General features: G+C 42.4%; 1 protein-coding gene and 1 long non-coding RNA gene across 9 annotated transcripts in view; one reads left to right on the top strand and one right to left on the bottom strand.

Annotated features, from left to right (window-relative positions):
* CABCOCO1 (ciliary associated calcium binding coiled-coil 1) overlaps nucleotides 1-18,360 on the top strand; it is a 167,462-nt gene that overhangs the window by 120,478 nt on the left and 28,624 nt on the right. The gene's annotated exons all lie outside the window — the stretch shown is intronic.
* The window catches only part of LOC110216423 (uncharacterized), a 53,098-nt gene that overhangs the window by 30,436 nt on the left and 4,302 nt on the right, over nucleotides 1-18,360 (bottom strand). For 2 of the 7 annotated variants that reach the window (XR_002326753.2, XR_002326755.2), the window contains exon 3: nucleotides 17,424-17,795. This is a non-coding gene — a long non-coding RNA (uncharacterized LOC110216423). Of the gene's footprint in view, nucleotides 1-8,551; nucleotides 8,713-10,350; nucleotides 10,560-12,091; nucleotides 12,971-13,446; nucleotides 17,796-18,360 lie in introns of those variants that run through there. The other 5 variants (XR_002326751.2, XR_002326749.2, XR_002326752.2 and 2 more) reach the window with 5 other exon arrangements.

Below are 18,360 nucleotides of genomic sequence, written 5' to 3' on the forward strand. Positions count from 1 at the left end.
GGTCTCTTCTGGCTGCCATATCCTGGGGTTCTTGTGAAGCCAGGGAACAAGGCCAGGGCCAGAGGTACATATCTAAGAGCCCCCTTAATAGTGTCAATCACCAAAGCTAAGAGAGGAACTAAATTAGGCAGAGGAGAAAAAAGCCAAAGGTGGAGGGGCTGCAGATTTTTTCTTTTTCTTTTTTTTTTCTTTTTAGTTTTGCGTACATGCTACCAGCTACTGCGGAGAGACAGCCGGCTTTAGTCAGGGAAATGTGGATTTGAATCTGGCCTCTCCCACTTAGCAGCTGTATGACTAGGGGCAGCCACTTAACCTTCAAGCCTCAGTTTCCTTATCAATAAAATGGGGATAATGAAACCTAAAACTTATCTGTAAGGTTCAGGTGAATAAATGTACTTTGACAACCTTATCATGCTATGTAAAAATCCGCTATGATGGTTGTAGCTCTCTCTGAGTGGTGCGGGTAAATACAAGGTCCTTTGATTCCTCCTGGGTGGTGGAGGTGACTGTGCATATTGGCCTCACAGAAGTCCTAAGTCTGACTACCAAGCTCTAACAGTGTCAGCAGCAGGTCCTGTGAAAGTCTGCATTGATTAAGCACCGGCCTAACCCAGAGTGGGGGAGATATTCATCACCAGCTTAGCCTCGACCATGAGGACTCTCCAAAACGGTCTGCTCTGAGGTGGAAGGGTCTCTCAGCACATCAGTGAGAGGCATGCCCACATCCCAGCCACAAGGCATCAAGCACTTACCGAGTGCCTACTGCATGCCAGGCACCATCCATGACAACAATTACACACTCTGGAAAGGCAAACATAAGTGTGCAAGCAGCGAATGCTCCCCCTCCTTGATCTCTCTGCCTCCTTTCTAATCCATACACACACACACACTCATGCATACACACAGCTGCCAAACTGATATTCTGAAAGCATACATCTGGGGTGCACAGTGGATAGAGCACTAGCCCTGGAATCGGGAGTACCTGAGTTCAAATCTGGCCTCAGCTGAGTGACCGTGGGTAAGTCACTTTACCCTGTTTTCCTCATCTGTAAAACAAGCTAGAGAAGGAAATGGCAAACCACTGCAGTATCTCTGCCAAGAAAACCCCAAATGGAGTCACGGAGAGTCAGACATGATTAAAACAACAACAACAAAATCTTTGCTGCCTACCCATAGTACCTGGAACAAAACCAACACTCCAAAAAATGTTTGTTGAATGAACTCATTAATATATTATTATTATTATTATTATACTTAATATACTTATATGAGTATGTTGTGCTCTCTCTCTCTCTCTCTCTCTCTCTCTCTCTCTCTCTCTCTCTCTCTCTCTCTCTCTTTCCCAATGATGTAAGCCTCTCAAAGGCAGGTACTAGTGCCTTTTTTTTTCTCTCCGTACTTCAGAGAGTGATTTCTGATATCAACACAGTGCCAGGCACTGTTACATAGTCCTTGTAACACAGTTGAATGCATTTAAATTCAGTCCCGCTCTCTCAGTGTTACTGATGACTCCGAGTTAAAACGTCTCTATCTCACGGCCACAGTCCGCCAAGATTCCAATCTGCTGGCATGGGACAAAACCAGCCAAGGACACAGAAAAGACATTCATGCAAGTAGATTTGCATCAGGATGTCCTACCAGTATAGACACCAACCATGGGAAGGACACTAGGAGAAAATAGCATGACAAGAAATGTAAAGAGATATAGAAGCTCCTCTTTCTTTTTCTGAATCAGTCAGATTCTCAAATCATTTCTAGGAAAAGATAATAACCTCTTATGATCTTCTAAAACTGAAGAAAAAAGGGAGGGGGGACTAAAATGTATTGTTAACAAAAATAGACCAAATTTACAAAAAATAAATTTAGTGCACTGGTTAACCTTTACTTCTCTAATCATATGCACAGCAGGGGAAAAAGGATGTGCTAAAACAATTTCTGTATCAGGAACAAAGACAGAGAATATTTCAGCTCAGAAATCACACTAGGAAAACCATCAGTTGGAAGTCAAGTAATAAGGCCACATTTCTGAATTTTTTAATGGAGCCTTGAGTAACAAGTAATAGTTTAATTACATTAATCAAGTCAGCTTCCACATGGGCAAGAAGGATGATTCAGAAGTGGCATGCCAAATTTTGCAAAGCAGATGTAATAGAATATATTTAGATATTATTAAAAGAAAAAGCTAAAGGTTTGGTTGGGTTTTTTTAAAAAATAACCATCATTGCTTCCAGGAGGGATTTAAAGAATCAGATATAACTTCGTACTTTCACAAAAAGTATGAAAATCGTCATTACCAGCACCACCACCACCACTACCATCATCAGAGTTTTTCCTGGACTTTACAATTTGTAAAATGCTTCACGTACATCATCTCATCTGATGCTCGTGACAAGCCTCTGAAATAGATAGCATAACAATGCAACCAGTATGAAAAATAAATGGCTGCATATATTCAAATTCACAAACTTGAATCAAAGTTATAATAATGTAACATATGGTCATTGGTTCCAGCCCAGTGGACATAATGGAGTGAGAATTTAAGAGGTGTATTGAATTAGTGTAAGACATGGGCTCTGCCCTCAAGGAGGACCGTTACAAAATGTGAAAATCCATGCAACCTGCAATAGTGGAGAAAGGCTTTATGGAAAAGATAGCCTTGGAACTGCCCCTAGAAGGGTGGGTTGGTCTATATAGAAGAAAGTGAGATGAAAGGTAGCTGGCCGTTATCCTTCTTTCTTGAAGAGGACAAAAATGACGGCACCATATTGGGCTCAAGGCACTGTGTGGCCAACTATGGCTGATCAGGCCAATAACAAGCTTGGAAGGTGCTACCACAGGTCAGGCACAAATAGTCGATACAAACATTCGGAGTGGAGATGTCTCTAAATTTGCACATTTCACACTTCTTTTGAGCTATTGCAATTCTGCCTTGCTCACAGAGCACAGTGCCTTCTTTGATGAAAGGCAGAGTAATTGGATGTCAGAGCTGGAAGGGTCCTTAGGGTTCACCTAGTCCAATGCCCTTATTTTTTAATAGTAACTGACTTTTCTGAGCCCCTTACAGATAATCTCAGGTGAGCCCCTCAACAGCCCAGATAGGTGCTCCAGGTGCTATCTCCATTCTTTACAGATAGGGAAACTGAGGCCCAAAGAGATGAAGTGACTTGCCCAAGATCACATACTTCGTGAGTGTGGTCAGATTTGAATCCAGGTCTTCCTGGCTCTAAGTCTACCGCTCTATCTACCACACCATGAAAACCAAGCCCCAAAAGAAGGGAAGTAATTTACCTATGGTCTTACAGGTGGCAGAGACTTGGATTCTAGCCTCCTAACCCTCAGAAACCTCATACCCCCCTCCTTGTCCTTGTCCTCCTCTTCCTCTCCTTCCTTATAGCTTTTTTTTCTCATCCATTTCTACTGATTTCCTTATTCAGATTCAGAACAGCCTATATTTAGTGATCTCATTGTAGTCTCAGAGTATAGACATTGCACAGTGTGGACCTCCAGGCATTTAAAAATTATCCTGACCAGGTCCTTTACACATTGCTTAAATTTTAACGAGCAGAACATTTCTTTAATCATTGTCATTAAGCAGGCCACAGGCAAGCTACCTCAATCTCATATTTCATAAATGGCTCCAGCAGCAGCTGTCCGACTCCAAGAGGATTCGAGGGAAAAAAGGGCTTGTCTCAAAGCTGAGATGATCATTGGGCAGCCGGTCCCCCATCCTTCCTGGATGCCTGACCCTGACGGTGCCGCCAGCTGTGGAACAGCTGGAATTGCCCACGTCCCTCTGAGGATGAGTCACCGTTCCTTTCATATCCTTCTTCAATCTTCCTTTAGTTGGTGTTACTTCATTTTTATTTGGTTTTTAACTGCTTTCTATCTACAAACATTTCTTAATACCCATCCACCTTCATGAGCCACCCACCCCCTTATTTATTTTTTATTAATTTATTTTGATTTTTCAACAATCGCTTCCATAAGCTTTTGACTTTTAAATTTTTCTCTCTCTCCCTCCCCGCCTCCCTCCCCAAGACGGCTCGCAATCTTATACAGGCTATACATTTACATTCCTATTAAACATATTTTCAAATTAGTGATGTTATAAGGAAGAATTAAAACCAATAGGTTCTAATCAGAAAGGGGAAACAAAACAAAACCGAAAAAAAACAGCAAATAGTATGCTTCGTTCTGCATTCAAACTCCATAGTTCTTTCTTTGGATGTGGATAGCATTTTCCATCACGAGACCTTTGGAGATGTCTTGGATCCTTGCAGTGCTGAGAAGGATTAAGTCTATCAACGTCAGTCATTGCACAATGTGACTGTTACTGTGTACAATGTTCTCCTGGTTCTACTTCAGTTAACGTAAGTCCACACAAGTCTTTCCAGATTTTTCTGAAGTCCTCCTGCTCATCATTTCTTAAAGCACAACAATATTCCATTACATTCATATACCACAACTTGCTCAGCCATTCCCCAATTGATGAGCATCCCTTCAATTTCCAATTCTTTGCCACCACAAAAAGAGCTGCTATAAATATTTTGTACATGTGGGTCCTTTTCCCATCTGTATGATCTCTTTGCCCCTAGAAGTGCTATTGCTGACTCAAAGGGTATGCACATTTTTATAGTCCCTTGGGCATAGTTCCAAATTGCCCTCCAAAATGGTTGGATCATTTCACAACTCCACCAACAATGCATTAGTGTTCCAATTTTCCCACATCTTCTCTAACATTTATCATTTTCCTGTTTCGTCATGTTGGCCAATCTGATAGATGTGATGCGGTACCTCAGAGTTGTTTTGATTTGCATTTCTCTAATCAATAGTGATTTAGAGCATTTTTTCACATGACTATAGTTGGCTTTAATTTCTTCATCTGAGAACTGCCTGTTCATATCCTTTGACCATTTCTCAACTGGGGAATAACATATTCTTATAAATTTGACTTAATTCTCTCTATATTTTAGAAATGAGGCCCTTATCAGAGATACTGGTTGTAAAAATTATTTCTCAATTTTCTACTTACTTTCTAATCTTGGTTGCTTTGGCTTTGTGCAAAAACTTTTCAATTTAATGTAATCAAAATTATCTATTTTGCATTTCATAATGTTCTCTATCTCCTGTTTGGTCATGAATTCTTCTGTTCTCCATAAATCTGATAAGTAAACTATTCTTTGCTCTCCCAATTTGCTTATGTATCAGCCTTTCTATCTAAACCATGAACTCATTTTGACTTTATTTTGGTATATCATGTGAGATGTTGGTCTATACCCAGTTTCTGTCATACTCGTTTCCAGTTTTCCCAACAGTTTTTTCTCAAATAGTGAGTCCCTATCCAAGACGCTGGGATCTTTGGGTTTATCAAACAGTACATTACTATAGTCATTGACTACTGTGTCTTGCATACTTAACCTATTCCCCACCCCCTTATTTCAAGGGAAAACGGTGTATATAACACTAAGCACCCATGGTTCCCCACCTCTCTCTCAAGAAAAGATGGAGATTATATTTTATCATATGACATCAAGAAGTGATAGTGACTAAAGGTCATTGCCTTTAATCTGAGGTCAGCTGCCTGTAAGTGTTATTTTCTTTTTGATTATTTTAACAATGGTTGGCATTTACATAATACTTTCTACTTTACAAAGTACTTGTTAGCATTTACATAAGGCTTTATCATTTATAAAGTACGTGACATGTTATCTCATTTGATCCTTACAACAAACCTCTGGAGCATTAATGCCATTTTATAGATAAGAAAAGTGAAGCAGGCAGCAGTTAAGTGACATGCCCAGGTCACAGAGCTAATAAGAGTCTGAGGCAAGATTTGAACTCAGGTCTTCCTGACCCATCATCCCGTGTTCATATTCTATTCTCTGCACCAGAAAATTGGTACCTAACTGGCACCATGTAACTAGCTCTCCCATATTTCTTTCTTTACATCGCCATAATGTATCAACCCATGGCTTCCCAAGTTGCCCTGAATTCCTCATACTTCTTTCTTAGAGCACCATAGCATCCCGTCACCTTCCTGTACCAGGATTTGTTCAGCTGCTCCTCAGTCAACGAGCACCCCCTTTCTTTCCCATTTTGGGCTTCCATCAATAGTGCCCACACTTCTCTCTCCCTCCATATCAACAGTCTGTTTGTGCCTCTTTTGAAAAAAAACTGTAAGGAACCAAGTAATCCCCATCAGATCACAGCATCTAAGGCTCAAAACATCAATATTATGTAAAAACCTCCCAAGCTGGGGTGTGAGCCTAGACGCCCCTCAACCTCCATCTGCAGAATTGTCTCCTGCAGTCCCCACTCTTAGGCAGAGAAGACAGCTGCTCCCTCCTTTCAGGTTAGACCAGATGAGGCTTTTGTGCTGCAGTCTGTGTCTGTGTACGTTGTATAGTCTACATATATATGTGACAGGTGTTTGTGTATATTTGTACCAGCATGTTTATGTATACTGCATTATGCATGCGTAACACGTGGGGATGGGTATTGAGTACATGTGTGCATGCATGTGTATTATGGGCATGTTATTGGTGTGTACATTGCATTGTCTGAGCAAATGCATTGTGTTGCATTGTATATGTGTGTTGTGTTCACACATCTGTGTGTTTGTATGGATGTATATGTGTGTGGATGTGTCAGCATAATCAGGGCTATTGGCCGGGTACATTGAGAGGAAAGGCATCATATAAATGTCAGTGGTTATTAATATTTGGCCTTTTTATATTTAGCCATCAAGGGCGCTTTCCATAATCGGCGACTAAAGGTCTATTTCTGTCCCTCGAACTGTAAACATTTTCAGTAAAAATAACCATTGACCAGGAACAGTATTTTTACTGTTCATAATTTCTGATAAACATTATCTTATCTTTGCTTTCAGCTTTTTAGGGAGCCCTGTTCGCCCCAGCAGGCTGGCCGGCCTTTCCTAGGCAAGCAGGGCTCTCCCTAGGTGGCTGGCTCCATGCCAGGGTGAGTGGCCACCACCAGGTACCTGCCCATGTAAGCGACCTTGTGGATTTTGCACCTGTACCTGCTCCCAAACTGGATGTACTTACTAAGTGCAATAGAATAAGCCAGAGTACACGAGTGTGTTTGCACATGCTCACACAAAAACCTCAGAAAACAATAGCATCTCCACTAATGGGTTTTTTTTAAGTTCTTATTTAGAACAGGAGTCAGCTCCTCTTACTTGGTGGTAAATTGAAACGTGAATACTCATGAGTGGATGAGAGGGGAAAGATCAAGTTACTCCTGAGCTGGGGTTGGGGGACCAGAGTTCAAATCTGAGTTTCCATTACAAATTAAAATCATTTTTCTGATCTTTTTCCAGATACCTCTACCTATTAATGCATAAGGGAATATATATTATCCCAACTTGCTATGCCTTGGCACCAGGCTTAGAAAAACTATACCAAAATGGTACCATTGGGAGGCATTCTGGTGTTATGGAAAGGGCATGGGATTTGGAGGTAGAGGACCAAGGTTGTAACTGTGGTTCTGGCACTTACAACCTATGAGACCTTGGATAAATCACTTAACTTCTCCTCCTTGGACTAGATAACCTCTAAGGTCCCTTCCAGCTCTACATCTGGGATCCCATGTTCATTTCAGCTCTCTAGGCCCTGACTCCTTCTGTTGGAGGAGGAAACTAGATCAGATGACCTCTGAAGCCCCTTCCAGCTCTGAACCTATGTGCTGAGAATCCTGTTCTGTGCTGGATCAGGAGAGAGGCCACATCATCGCTACCCACATGTCCCTTGGCTCAGTTGGGAATAGTCTTTTATTTTGACTCAATGTCACCTTGGTTTTAATATTTAAAATTCTCCTTATTGTATGAGGGTCATCTTTAAAAAAAAAACAAGTCAGCACTGTAGGGGGGTCAGTTTATAGAATTCTTTTGCTAGAACCTACTCAGTTCTAGATTTTTCATCACTCAATGATGAATCAATATGTGTACGTTCCTTCATGGACTAGGCCTGGTGGAGAAACCACGGATCTTAGTTTTGTTTTGTTTTGTTTCATTTGTTTTTGTTTTGTTTTTCGTTTTTGTTTTTTACTGGGGACATCAAAAGCTCATTGCTCTTCAAACAGACATGCTCGTGTGTCCCAAGTATCCCCCATCCATCATGGCAGAGGCAAGATCTGCAGATTATGCCTTCCCGATGTCAGGCCTGTGAATTAAAGCTTTGTTGCAACTCAGCATTCTTTACAATTATTCCCACCGTTCCCAGACTATAAATCATGGCTTCTGGGCAGACAATCAGTGGTTTCCATCTACTGTTTGAAGGCACCCATGTTTGGTCTTAATTGTGCTGTCCAGTCCTGCACCCAGGACAGTGGGACATGACCAGTCCGGATAGCCTGGGAAATAAATTTCACTGTCACAGGCAGGGCCTATTTAAGGCCTATTCTATAAACCCTCTGTCTACATAGCTCTTGGGTATTTATGTTTGAATAATAGGAAGTGAATTTAAATAGAAACACTTCTCAAGCCTTATCTCTGCAAACAAAAACCATAATTTATAATAAATTAACACAGCAGTTGTGAGCTTGCCATGCTTTTACTTTGCAACCCTCACACCTCAGCTTGCAGGATGACACTTTTTTTCTGATAAGGTAATCTTTATAAGGTGGTTGTGCAGGTGATTAGATCTGACAGATGCTCACGCGCCGGGGAGAGGTTCACAGATAGAACAAGCACACCTAAAGGATTCCAGGGGGAAAAAGAAGGAAATCACATTCAGGGGACTAGTGGAAAAGGGATCTGATGAAACAATGAATTGATTCCAGGAATTCATTTCTGGGTCTCCAACAGAACTCACATTATTTACCCCAAACTAAATCAATCAGGCAGAAGAAAAACTACTCGAGAAAAAATCTGACCTTTGGAGGAGATGGGGAGAGGGGGTTGAGATGCATTAGTATTATCTTTTTTGGTGCTGCTTTTCTGACTATTCCCTAGTATTTCTGATTTCTGTCATAGACACCACCATCCTCCCAGTCACCCAGATTTCCAGCCTTATAGTCCTCTTTGCTTCTTCCCGTCCCTCAACTCCTAAAACACAATGGAGAGAATACTGAGTTTAGAGTCAGTGGATGAGCTCCTGACTCTGCCCTCTTCCGTGTAGATGATCCTGACTCACTTAACCTCCTTGGGCTTCAGTTTCCTCATCTGTAAAATGGGGAGAGGATATATGAGATGGTTCTAAGGTCCTTTTTAGCTCAAAAATGATGATCCTATGATCTCATATCCATTTAATTGCTCATTCTCAATCAATACTTGAAGGAATTAATTCATGCTATTCACTGGAAGTCAAGTACCAAAAACGAAGCTTCAGTCCTTTGGCCACATAATAAGAAGACAGGACTCATTGGAAAAGACCCTGATGATGGGAAAGATTGAAGGTAAAAGGGGAAGGGGATGGCAGAGGATGACATGGTATCAGGGAAGCAACAAAGATGAGCTTGGACAGACTTGGGAGATAGTGGAGGACAGAAGGGCCTGGTGTGACCATGGGGTCATGAAGAGTCGGACAGGACCAAATAACTAAACAGCACCACCACCACCAACAAACATTACTTCTACCCCACAACATCTCCTGAATCAGTCCCCTATATTTACAAGACGACCTCCCTAATATGATTTCTTACTACTTCTGGCCTAGACTACTGAAGTAGCTTCCTAGCCCTTCTCCTGGCCTTCAGTCTCTCCTCTATGACATCTAGGTATCTACCTCTGCCATCCTCTTAAGACTTGCCCTACTACTGAGCTCTCTGGATCATTAGAACTCCAGAGCCCCGTGCAGTGGAGGCTTCCTCCATCAACCTTGGAGCTCCTGCTCTGGGGTGGAGTTGTCCTGCTTGGTGAAGAAGGGAGTCCAGCCAGGCCCACAGCCTCACCTAGAGATGCCTGAAGGCTCTGTGCAGCCCACAATGCCTGAACAAGATGAAAATGGAGCTCCTATCTGATTTTTATGAGTCCATGTATTCATGAAAAAGAAGCATCTAAAGATGTGTGGTTTTCTAGGTCAGTATGTGGCCTGCAGGTATCTTTATGTACATTTAGAGGCCCCTGTTTCTCTCTGAGTTTGACATCACTGCCCTAGGCTCTGCCTTCTAGCTCATCCTGCCAGACTCAAACAAAGGGAGCAGATGTTCCACTTGTCTCCCTCTGAACAGCCCGTTTCCTACCTTCCCCCCTGCCCTGGGACCTTTCATCAAACCAATGTCACCGTCGCTTCTGGAAAGGGCCCATCATCCACCAATCCTGCAGGGTGACTTCCCAAACCAAGCCTCCCTTCCCTGCCCAGCCTCCCCCACCGTGGGTGTTGTCTTCTATACCTGGAGGATGGAGACCACTTTCGTTCAGTCCTTGCATCTCCCAGGACTAACAGAATTCCCAACACATAGTTTATAAACGCCTGTTGGATTTCATTGAATTAAATGGTGTATCCCTCCAGCAGAATGTGACTTCCTTGAGGTCAGGAATTGATGTTTTTGTCTTTGTATACCCGGCATGTAGCACCCAGGAGGTATTTAATAAACGCCTGCTGAATTGAATAGGATTTGCCATTATTATGAGCAAAACAGGAACAAAGAGTTAGGGACAAAGACCAGAGAATCAAAATGTTTTGCAAAGACACATTATCTATGGTTATTATCAAAGACTGCACTCACCTCCTTCATTCGGAAGGGAAACCTGGATGATCTTCAAAGACATTCATGGAGCAGCTTGGTGGTGAAAGTGAATAGAGCTCCTGAACTAGAGTCAGGGAGACCGGAGTTCAAATCCTGTATCAGATACTTACTAGTTGTGTGACCCTGGGCAAGTCACTTAACCTTCTCTGTCTGTCTCAGTTTCCTCAACTATAAAACAGGAACGATAATAGCACCTACTTCCCAGGATTTTGTGAGGATCAAACGAGATGATCATTCTAAAGCACTATGTAAATGTTAGCTGTTATTATTACTATTATCTTAATGACGTTTTGAGCAGACAGCCTCTATATACATATTTACTCATGTAAATTGTATATGTAATGCCGTATGAATAATTGTGTACATCATGTCAACTACATGAAAACAAAAATGATCAAAGGAGTTCATCCATATTAAATAATATTTGATCCTAGAATCCATAGGGAGTCACTGGAGTTTACCGAGCAGAGGTGTGATGTGATCGGGTCTGCACTTTGGTGGCTGAGAGTTCGATGAATTGGAGTAGGGAGAGATCGGAGAAGGGAATACCAATTAGGGAGCGATTGCCACAGTCCAGAGGAGACACAAGGAGGCCCTGAGTTGGTCTGAGTAGAAAGATGTCATGGAGATAAAAATGGCAAGAGTTGGGCGTTGATTGGGTGTTGGGATGAGGGAGAATGCAGAATCAAACTTGACATGGAGACTGCAAACCAGGTGGCTGGAAGGATTGCAATGCCTTCAGCAAAAATAAGGAAGTCTGGAAGAGGGGCGGGGTTGGGAGCTGAGAGGAAGATGGCAGCCCATCCTTGGCTGCTCATCGTGGGCCAGTGACTCTATCCCAACCAAGCCCAAGGAGGGGAGGCTTGCCCCGGAGCATAGAGCCTTCCCTCTGAAGAGGCACTGCTCCAACCACTAACTGATATGGAGCACAAGACGCTGAGAGAGAGGAGGAGGATTTCCCAACCTATGTGGCTACTGCTGGGGGTGTAGTCATCAGTCAGGGCATACTGCCTTGAGGAGCCAGCTTGAATCAGAGGAAGAAAGACTGCAACCTTACTCATCAGAGGGAGGGGGGAGAGTAGGAGAATTTGGCAGGGATTGGCGATTGGGGGAGCTGTTTTGGAGACAAGACCCATTGGCTATTGGCTATTGCAGGGAAGTCAGGATGTAACCCTTCTTCCAACCCTCCAGTTGGTTGATTTTGCACCCCACCCCCCAAAGTGAGGCCACAACTCACTTAAATTAGGCTGTGTCCCTCACTTTGCAGATCAGTCCTTTAGACCTCAGTTTACTTATTGGTAAAAAGGAGACAGCAATATTTATTTAGACATTTTTTATCATAGAGTTGTTGTAAGGAAAGTTTTCTCCTTACCCCACCAGGTGATCTTCTTGAGGACAATATTTATTTAGACATTTTTCATCATAGAGTTGTTGTAAGGAAAGTTCTCTCCTTACCCCACTAGGGCATCTTCTTGAGGACAGGACCGTTTGGTAGACCACATGTATATACTACACTTACATGTACCTAGGTGAGCCCATATTTTCTCCCCCATTAGACTGTACTCTCTTTGAGAGCAGGGATTCATATTTTTGCCTTTCTTTATATTCCCAGCATCTTGGACTGTGCCTGGCAGTCAGTCAGTCAATAAACATTTATTAAACACCTACTATGTGTTAAGCACTATCACCTAGTAAGCACTTTTGTGAATTTTTATTGACTTTCTCTGTCTCCACAATCAAGTGTGCTGCCTGGCACATGGTAAGCACCTCACAAATCTCTGATGAGTTGAATTGAACTTTAAAACACTCTAAAACTAGGCCCAGAGTATGGAAGGGCTTTTAGAGATCTTCTTGTCCCATCTCTTCATTTTACAGATAGAGAAACTAAGTCAAAAAGGGGCGGGGGTGGAAGGAAGCTCCACCCAATATCACAGAGCTAGTAAATGGTGGATTTAGGACAGAACCGTGTTTCCTAACTCCAAGTCTGTTGCTCTTTTTCACCAAATAAATTAGGGTAAGGGAGTCATAGACTTCGCTGCAGATTACAGGAATCTTGGAAAAGGTCACTATCTTCTGTATCTTGCCTTCCAAGGTTTCTCATGCCTTTTTCACAGTTGTCGGCAATTTCACACTTCAAGATGATTGGCATGACTGGGAGCCAGTACAGAGAGGGGCAAAGTCAATGGGATGCTACTGATTCTCTTCAGCCTCCAAAGACTCAGTGGAAAGGTTATGTCCATGTGGAAGGCATTCTGCTTTCATCCTAGGGCACAGAGGGGGTAAACAAAATTCAATCTCCCTATCTCAGCTAGGATAAGGGATGGCCACTTTCCATTTAAAAGGAAATCTTCAGGTCTTCCAGCAGTCTTTTTGTGAATGAGCCAAGTGAAGTTTTAAGGCTTATTAACAACAAATTAAAATATACGGACAGCTCCTAAAGCATCTTCACATGGCTTCATTAAAACAACAAGTATACTTCCTCAAAGTAGAAACAATGATAGGAAGCAGCAACAAAGTGAAACTTTGGCAAATGGAAGCGATGGATGGAGACAGTAGCGACAGACAGATGAACAGATGGTGGAGTTTCATCAGATAATAACCATGGTGGCAGAATGAAGCAACACAGTGGAGAGATTCTATGCTTTTAGAGAACCAAACACAAAGCATAGACAGTCAGCCCCACAGGAGACCCTAGACCTCACCAAAGAGCTATAGGAACAAAGAAATAGCAACACACTGTTGACTGCCAGAAGATGGGGCCACAAGGACTCAGTTTATAAATCTGCCTTAGTCCAAAGCAGTTCCTTACATTAACTTCACATCTTGAATAGCTCATGGCTATTGGCTCCAATAGCTTTGAAGCTTCACAAGTAGTTTTGAAGAGTCACAGCTTCCAGCTTGTGTTTGGAATCTTGACCACAGCACCCTGTGGCAGAAAGAAGCAAGGTATGTGTTTCCAGGACTGAAACAAACCCACCAATGGACAATGAGCCTTTGTCTGGCCACAGATGACACTGAAGACTAGGCTCTCCCTCACCCCTGAGAAGGAGGTTTTCTGGGGAGCTGCTCAAAGAAAAGACTTGTGGATACTTGTATCCAATATAGCAAGCAGGTGCAAAACTGCTCTATTACAAGCTTTTCCCAGTTATTTACCTGCTCTTCTACTCCAGTTAAATACTGTGTATTTGATTTGGCAGGTAGGCAAAGCAGTGGATGGAGTCTTGGGCTTGAAGACTAGAAGACCTGAGCTCAGACAATGCCTTAGACACTTACCAGCTGTGGTACCCTAACCTCTCTCATCCTTGATGTCCTGTGAAGATGAGAGTGTCAGATTGATGGTCCCTAAGGGCCCTTTTAGCTGTAAATCCATGAGCCAACGATCCAGTGATTCAGGATTCCTCTCAGTGAGACCTAGCTGGGAGCCTGAGTGCGCCTTTATCACCTCTACACTGGACCAGCCGCTCCAAGGAATTCCAACACATATGTTGTATTCGTTTTGCTTAGTGTCAATTTATATTAGACGCCATTGCCCAGCTACACTGAAGCACTCGTCCTTTTCTGCTTTTCTCATCTCCCTCACAGTTAGCTAATTGCTAGATTCCATTTCCAAACACAGGCATACCTCGTTTTATTGTGCTTTGCTTTATTGTGCTTCCGATATTGAGGTTTGTTTTTTTTTCTTTAACAAATTGAAGGTTTGTGGCGACCCTGGGTCGAGCAAGTCCATTGGCGCCATTTTTCCAACAGCACGTACTCACATCATGTTTCTCTGTCACATTTTGGTGATTCTCAAAATGGTTCAAATTTTTTCATTATAATTATATCTGTCATAGTGGTCTGTGATCAGCGATCTTTAGTGTTACTATTGTAATTGTTTCTGATGCAGTGGATAGAGAGCTGGACCTGGAGCCAGAAAGACTCATCCTCCTAAGTTCAAATCCAGCCTCAGACACTTGCTAGTCTCTTAACCTTATTTGCCTCAGTTTCCTCATCTGTCAAATGAGCTGGAGAAGGAAATGGTCAACCACTCCAGTATCTCTGCCAAGAAAACCCCCAGTGGGGTCATGAAGAGTTGGACGTCACTGGAACATGACGCAACAATAGCAACAGTCATTCCACCAATCCACCATTCCCAGACTCTCCTTCTCCTCAAGTCTCCCTATTCCCTGAGACACAATGACATGGAAATCAGGCCAGTTAACAACCCTGCGATGGCCTCCAAGGGTTCAAGTGAAAGAAAAAGTGAAGAGATGTGGCAAATTTCATTGTTTTCGTATTTGAAGAAATGGCCACAGCCAGCCCAACCTTCAGCAACCATCACCGTGGTTGGTCAGCAGCCATTGCCACTCAGGAAGACCCTCCACCAGCAAAAAGATGACCACAAGCTGAAGGTTCAGATGATGGCCAGCATTTCTTAGCAATAAAGTATTTTTTAATTAAGACACATACAATATTTTGTGAGACATAATACTATTGCACAATTAATAGATGATAGTATAGTACAAACATAAATTTTATATGCACCAGAAATGAAACAATTTGTGCGACTTGCTTTATGGTAATATTCACTTTATCGTGGTGGTCTGGAACCAAACCCGTAATATCTCCAAGGGATGCCTGTACCTGTAAGTGCTCTTGGCAAAGTTAGCCTTGGCCACGTTCTCCCATTTGCTAGGTTGATTGTCAGTTTACAGTTGTACCTATAGCAGATGGAGATACCAAGCGGGAGCAGAGTTGATCTGCTTACTGCTGAGATGTCCACAATCAGGAGGCATCAGCATTCGCTGGACCAATCTGCGTCAGTCTCAGTGGTGAATGGCCTGTGTCTTCCATCCAGTGTGATAATCAATGTTCTGGACACAAGTTGGAAGCTGTGACCATTCAAAGCGACTTGACTGTTTGAGCCATGAGGACTAGAGTTGGGTAAGGAGTCTAAGTAACTGCTTTGGGCTAAGACAGATTCCTAAGGTCCCACCAAGCCCTTTGGGCTAACATTTTACATGCTATGGCTAAAGCTGGTAACTCTTGTTCCTATGTTTGCAACTAGAGGAAGAGGTCAATTAACCCTTTCTCACCAATGACCTCTGCCTCTTCTCTTTATTTTCTCTTCGTGTTTCATGACCTTATCGTATTTTTGTATAGAGCAGTTTTCTGTTTTGGCACCATTCCCAGTAGAATGTAAACTCCATGAGGGCAGGGACTATTCTTCATTTTTTGTAGGTGTTCACCACATGATAGCCCAGGGCTTTGAACTCTTAATATATGCTAATTGAATTGAATTGAATTAGACTCTTCCAGCTCCTTAAAGACAGGGACCATGTCTTATCTAAATTGTATTTCTTTCTCAAGGCCTAGCATAGTGAGTATTCCTTAATAAGGATTTGTTGCTGAAAGCAATTGGCAAGGTAGGTACAAAGGAGCCCTCGGAAACAGGCAGTGGAGAGTGAGGGCAGACTGAAATTAAGATTTGGTCCTGCAGTGTGTTAAGAGAAAATATTTGGCAGACAAAGGACTTAAAACTATTGTTTGACCGCATCGGGCCACCATGATTGCTTCTATTGAAAGCAACATGGTGTCATGGAAAGAGAATGTGGCCAGGAGCTGGAAGTAGCTGGGTGGTATAACACTGGGCAAGTTGCTTCCTTTTCTAGGCCTCAGTTTTCCCATTGCTTTAAGGCTGGCGAAGTGCTTGACATAACTGTTTTGTTTGGTTCTCACAGCCCTGCAAGATAAGTACTGCAACTCTTATCATCCCCATTTTACAGACGAGAAAACCGAGGTCAGAAGAAATTAAGCGACCTAGCTAGCCAGTGTCTGAGATGAAATTTGAACTCAGGTCTTCTTGACTCTGGGCCTAGGAGTCTAGTGGCTCTCCGGTGAAGAAGCTGGCTTCAATTATCTCTAAATTCCCTTCCAACTGTCAGTTCTAGGATTACCACTTCAGCGTTAATGAAAGCTATGTTAACTTGCTGGCTGATATGGGCTAAATCATTTTGTTTCTCTGGGCTCCATCGTCTCTGGAAACTCCTAGATCCATGCTTTCACAGAGGGCCATACAGGGGTCCCTAGACCACACCAAGGCACTACAAGGCTCGCTCTAGCAATGGGGACATTCCATTGCCTCATTGCATCTGGAAAATGTGAGCGTGTTTGGCATACGTTCCTTACTTAGTTCTACATCTGTATCTTGTTTCCCTGTTAGAATGTAAGCTTCCTGAGAGTAGCCTGCTTTCATTTTTTTTTATATCCCCAGCACTTAGCACTGTGCCCAATATATAACAACTACTTAATAAATACTAGTGGAGTGATCCAAGACTATTCCAAAAGCCTCTTGATGAAAAATGCTACCTGCCTCCAGAAACAAAACTGATAGAGTCTGAATACAGAGCGAAGCATGCTATTTTTCACTTTCTTTTTTTTGTCATTGTTGGAATTTTCTTCCACAAAATGACTAATATGAAAATATGTTTTACATGATTGCACATATATAACCTATATCAGACTACTTACTGTGTCAGGGAGGGGGACGGGGAGGGGAGGAAGAGAGGGAGAGAATTTGGAACTCAAGTTTTTTAAAATTGTTTTTATATGTTACTAGGGGAAAATAAAATATTATTTAAAAAATAAAAAATAAATAAATACTTGTTGATTGAGTGGTGTGGACAGAGGAGGAAAAGGGACGTGGGGAAGGAAGCAGGTATGAATGAAGCACCTACCGTGTGCCAGGCACTGTGCTAAGTGCTCTAGAGATATTATCTTGTTTTAGCGATGGGTGGTGTCAAACAGGATACAGCTCTCCCTTTCCCTCTTCTAGAGACAAAGATACAAAACAAAACATTTGAAAAACAAAAAAGGTCCGTGCCTGGAATTCTTGAGGCTGACAGAGTCACATTCTACTGCCTTCAAGATAAGTCAATTTCATGCTGACATGTCTTTCTTCAATGAGGACATTCTGCACAGCTGCATTTTTCTTTTATGAAGAGGGTGGGCTTGATCAGAAGTCACGGCAGTGGGATGGACAATGAGAAAGGCCAACTACAAGGCCTGTATCTCCTCCCCACAGGCGCAGTCCTAAGATGATAGCAGCCCTGGAATTTCAGAAGTAAATTATCCTTCAGGCCTCTGTCTCAAATGGGCATGTTTGTAATTTAATGTTTATGATTATAATGTAAAAATAATAAAAAGCAACCAAAACAGTCTATAGCAATTTTCTGATAAAGTAAATTTGCCCTCCCCCTTCCATTTGTGATTCAAACAGCCCAGAGTAAGGTTTCGTTTTGCTTTTTTAACTATGTGTTAATTAAAAATATGGAAATGGGTTTTGGAAACCACAGTCCAGCCCACAGTGGAAGGACGATCACCACAGATCTGTTTGCACAACCAGGCCCTTTTCCTGATGCATTTTAATAAAAATCTAAGTTGCTAATTGTTTTTGTACATGCTGTCCTCCAAAGAAAATTATGATTCCAGTGAAATCCATCATTATCCTTGCAACAGAGTAACTTCAGGCTTAGGCAATACTGGGTTATTTGGGTCAGCAAAGCACTGAGCCAGACCCCCTTTTGTGCCCTGTTTCTCCTCCTATTAAAGTTAAGGGCCCTTCTGCTTTTCACTAAATCAGATGTTTTGACAGAATCCATATTCAAAGGAGGC

The sequence above is a fragment of the Phascolarctos cinereus genome, unplaced genomic scaffold (genome assembly GCF_003287225.1).
Source record: "Phascolarctos cinereus isolate Bilbo 61053 unplaced genomic scaffold, phaCin_HiC Scaffold_3;HRSCAF=262, whole genome shotgun sequence".
Taxonomy (NCBI): Eukaryota; Metazoa; Chordata; class Mammalia; order Diprotodontia; family Phascolarctidae; genus Phascolarctos; species Phascolarctos cinereus.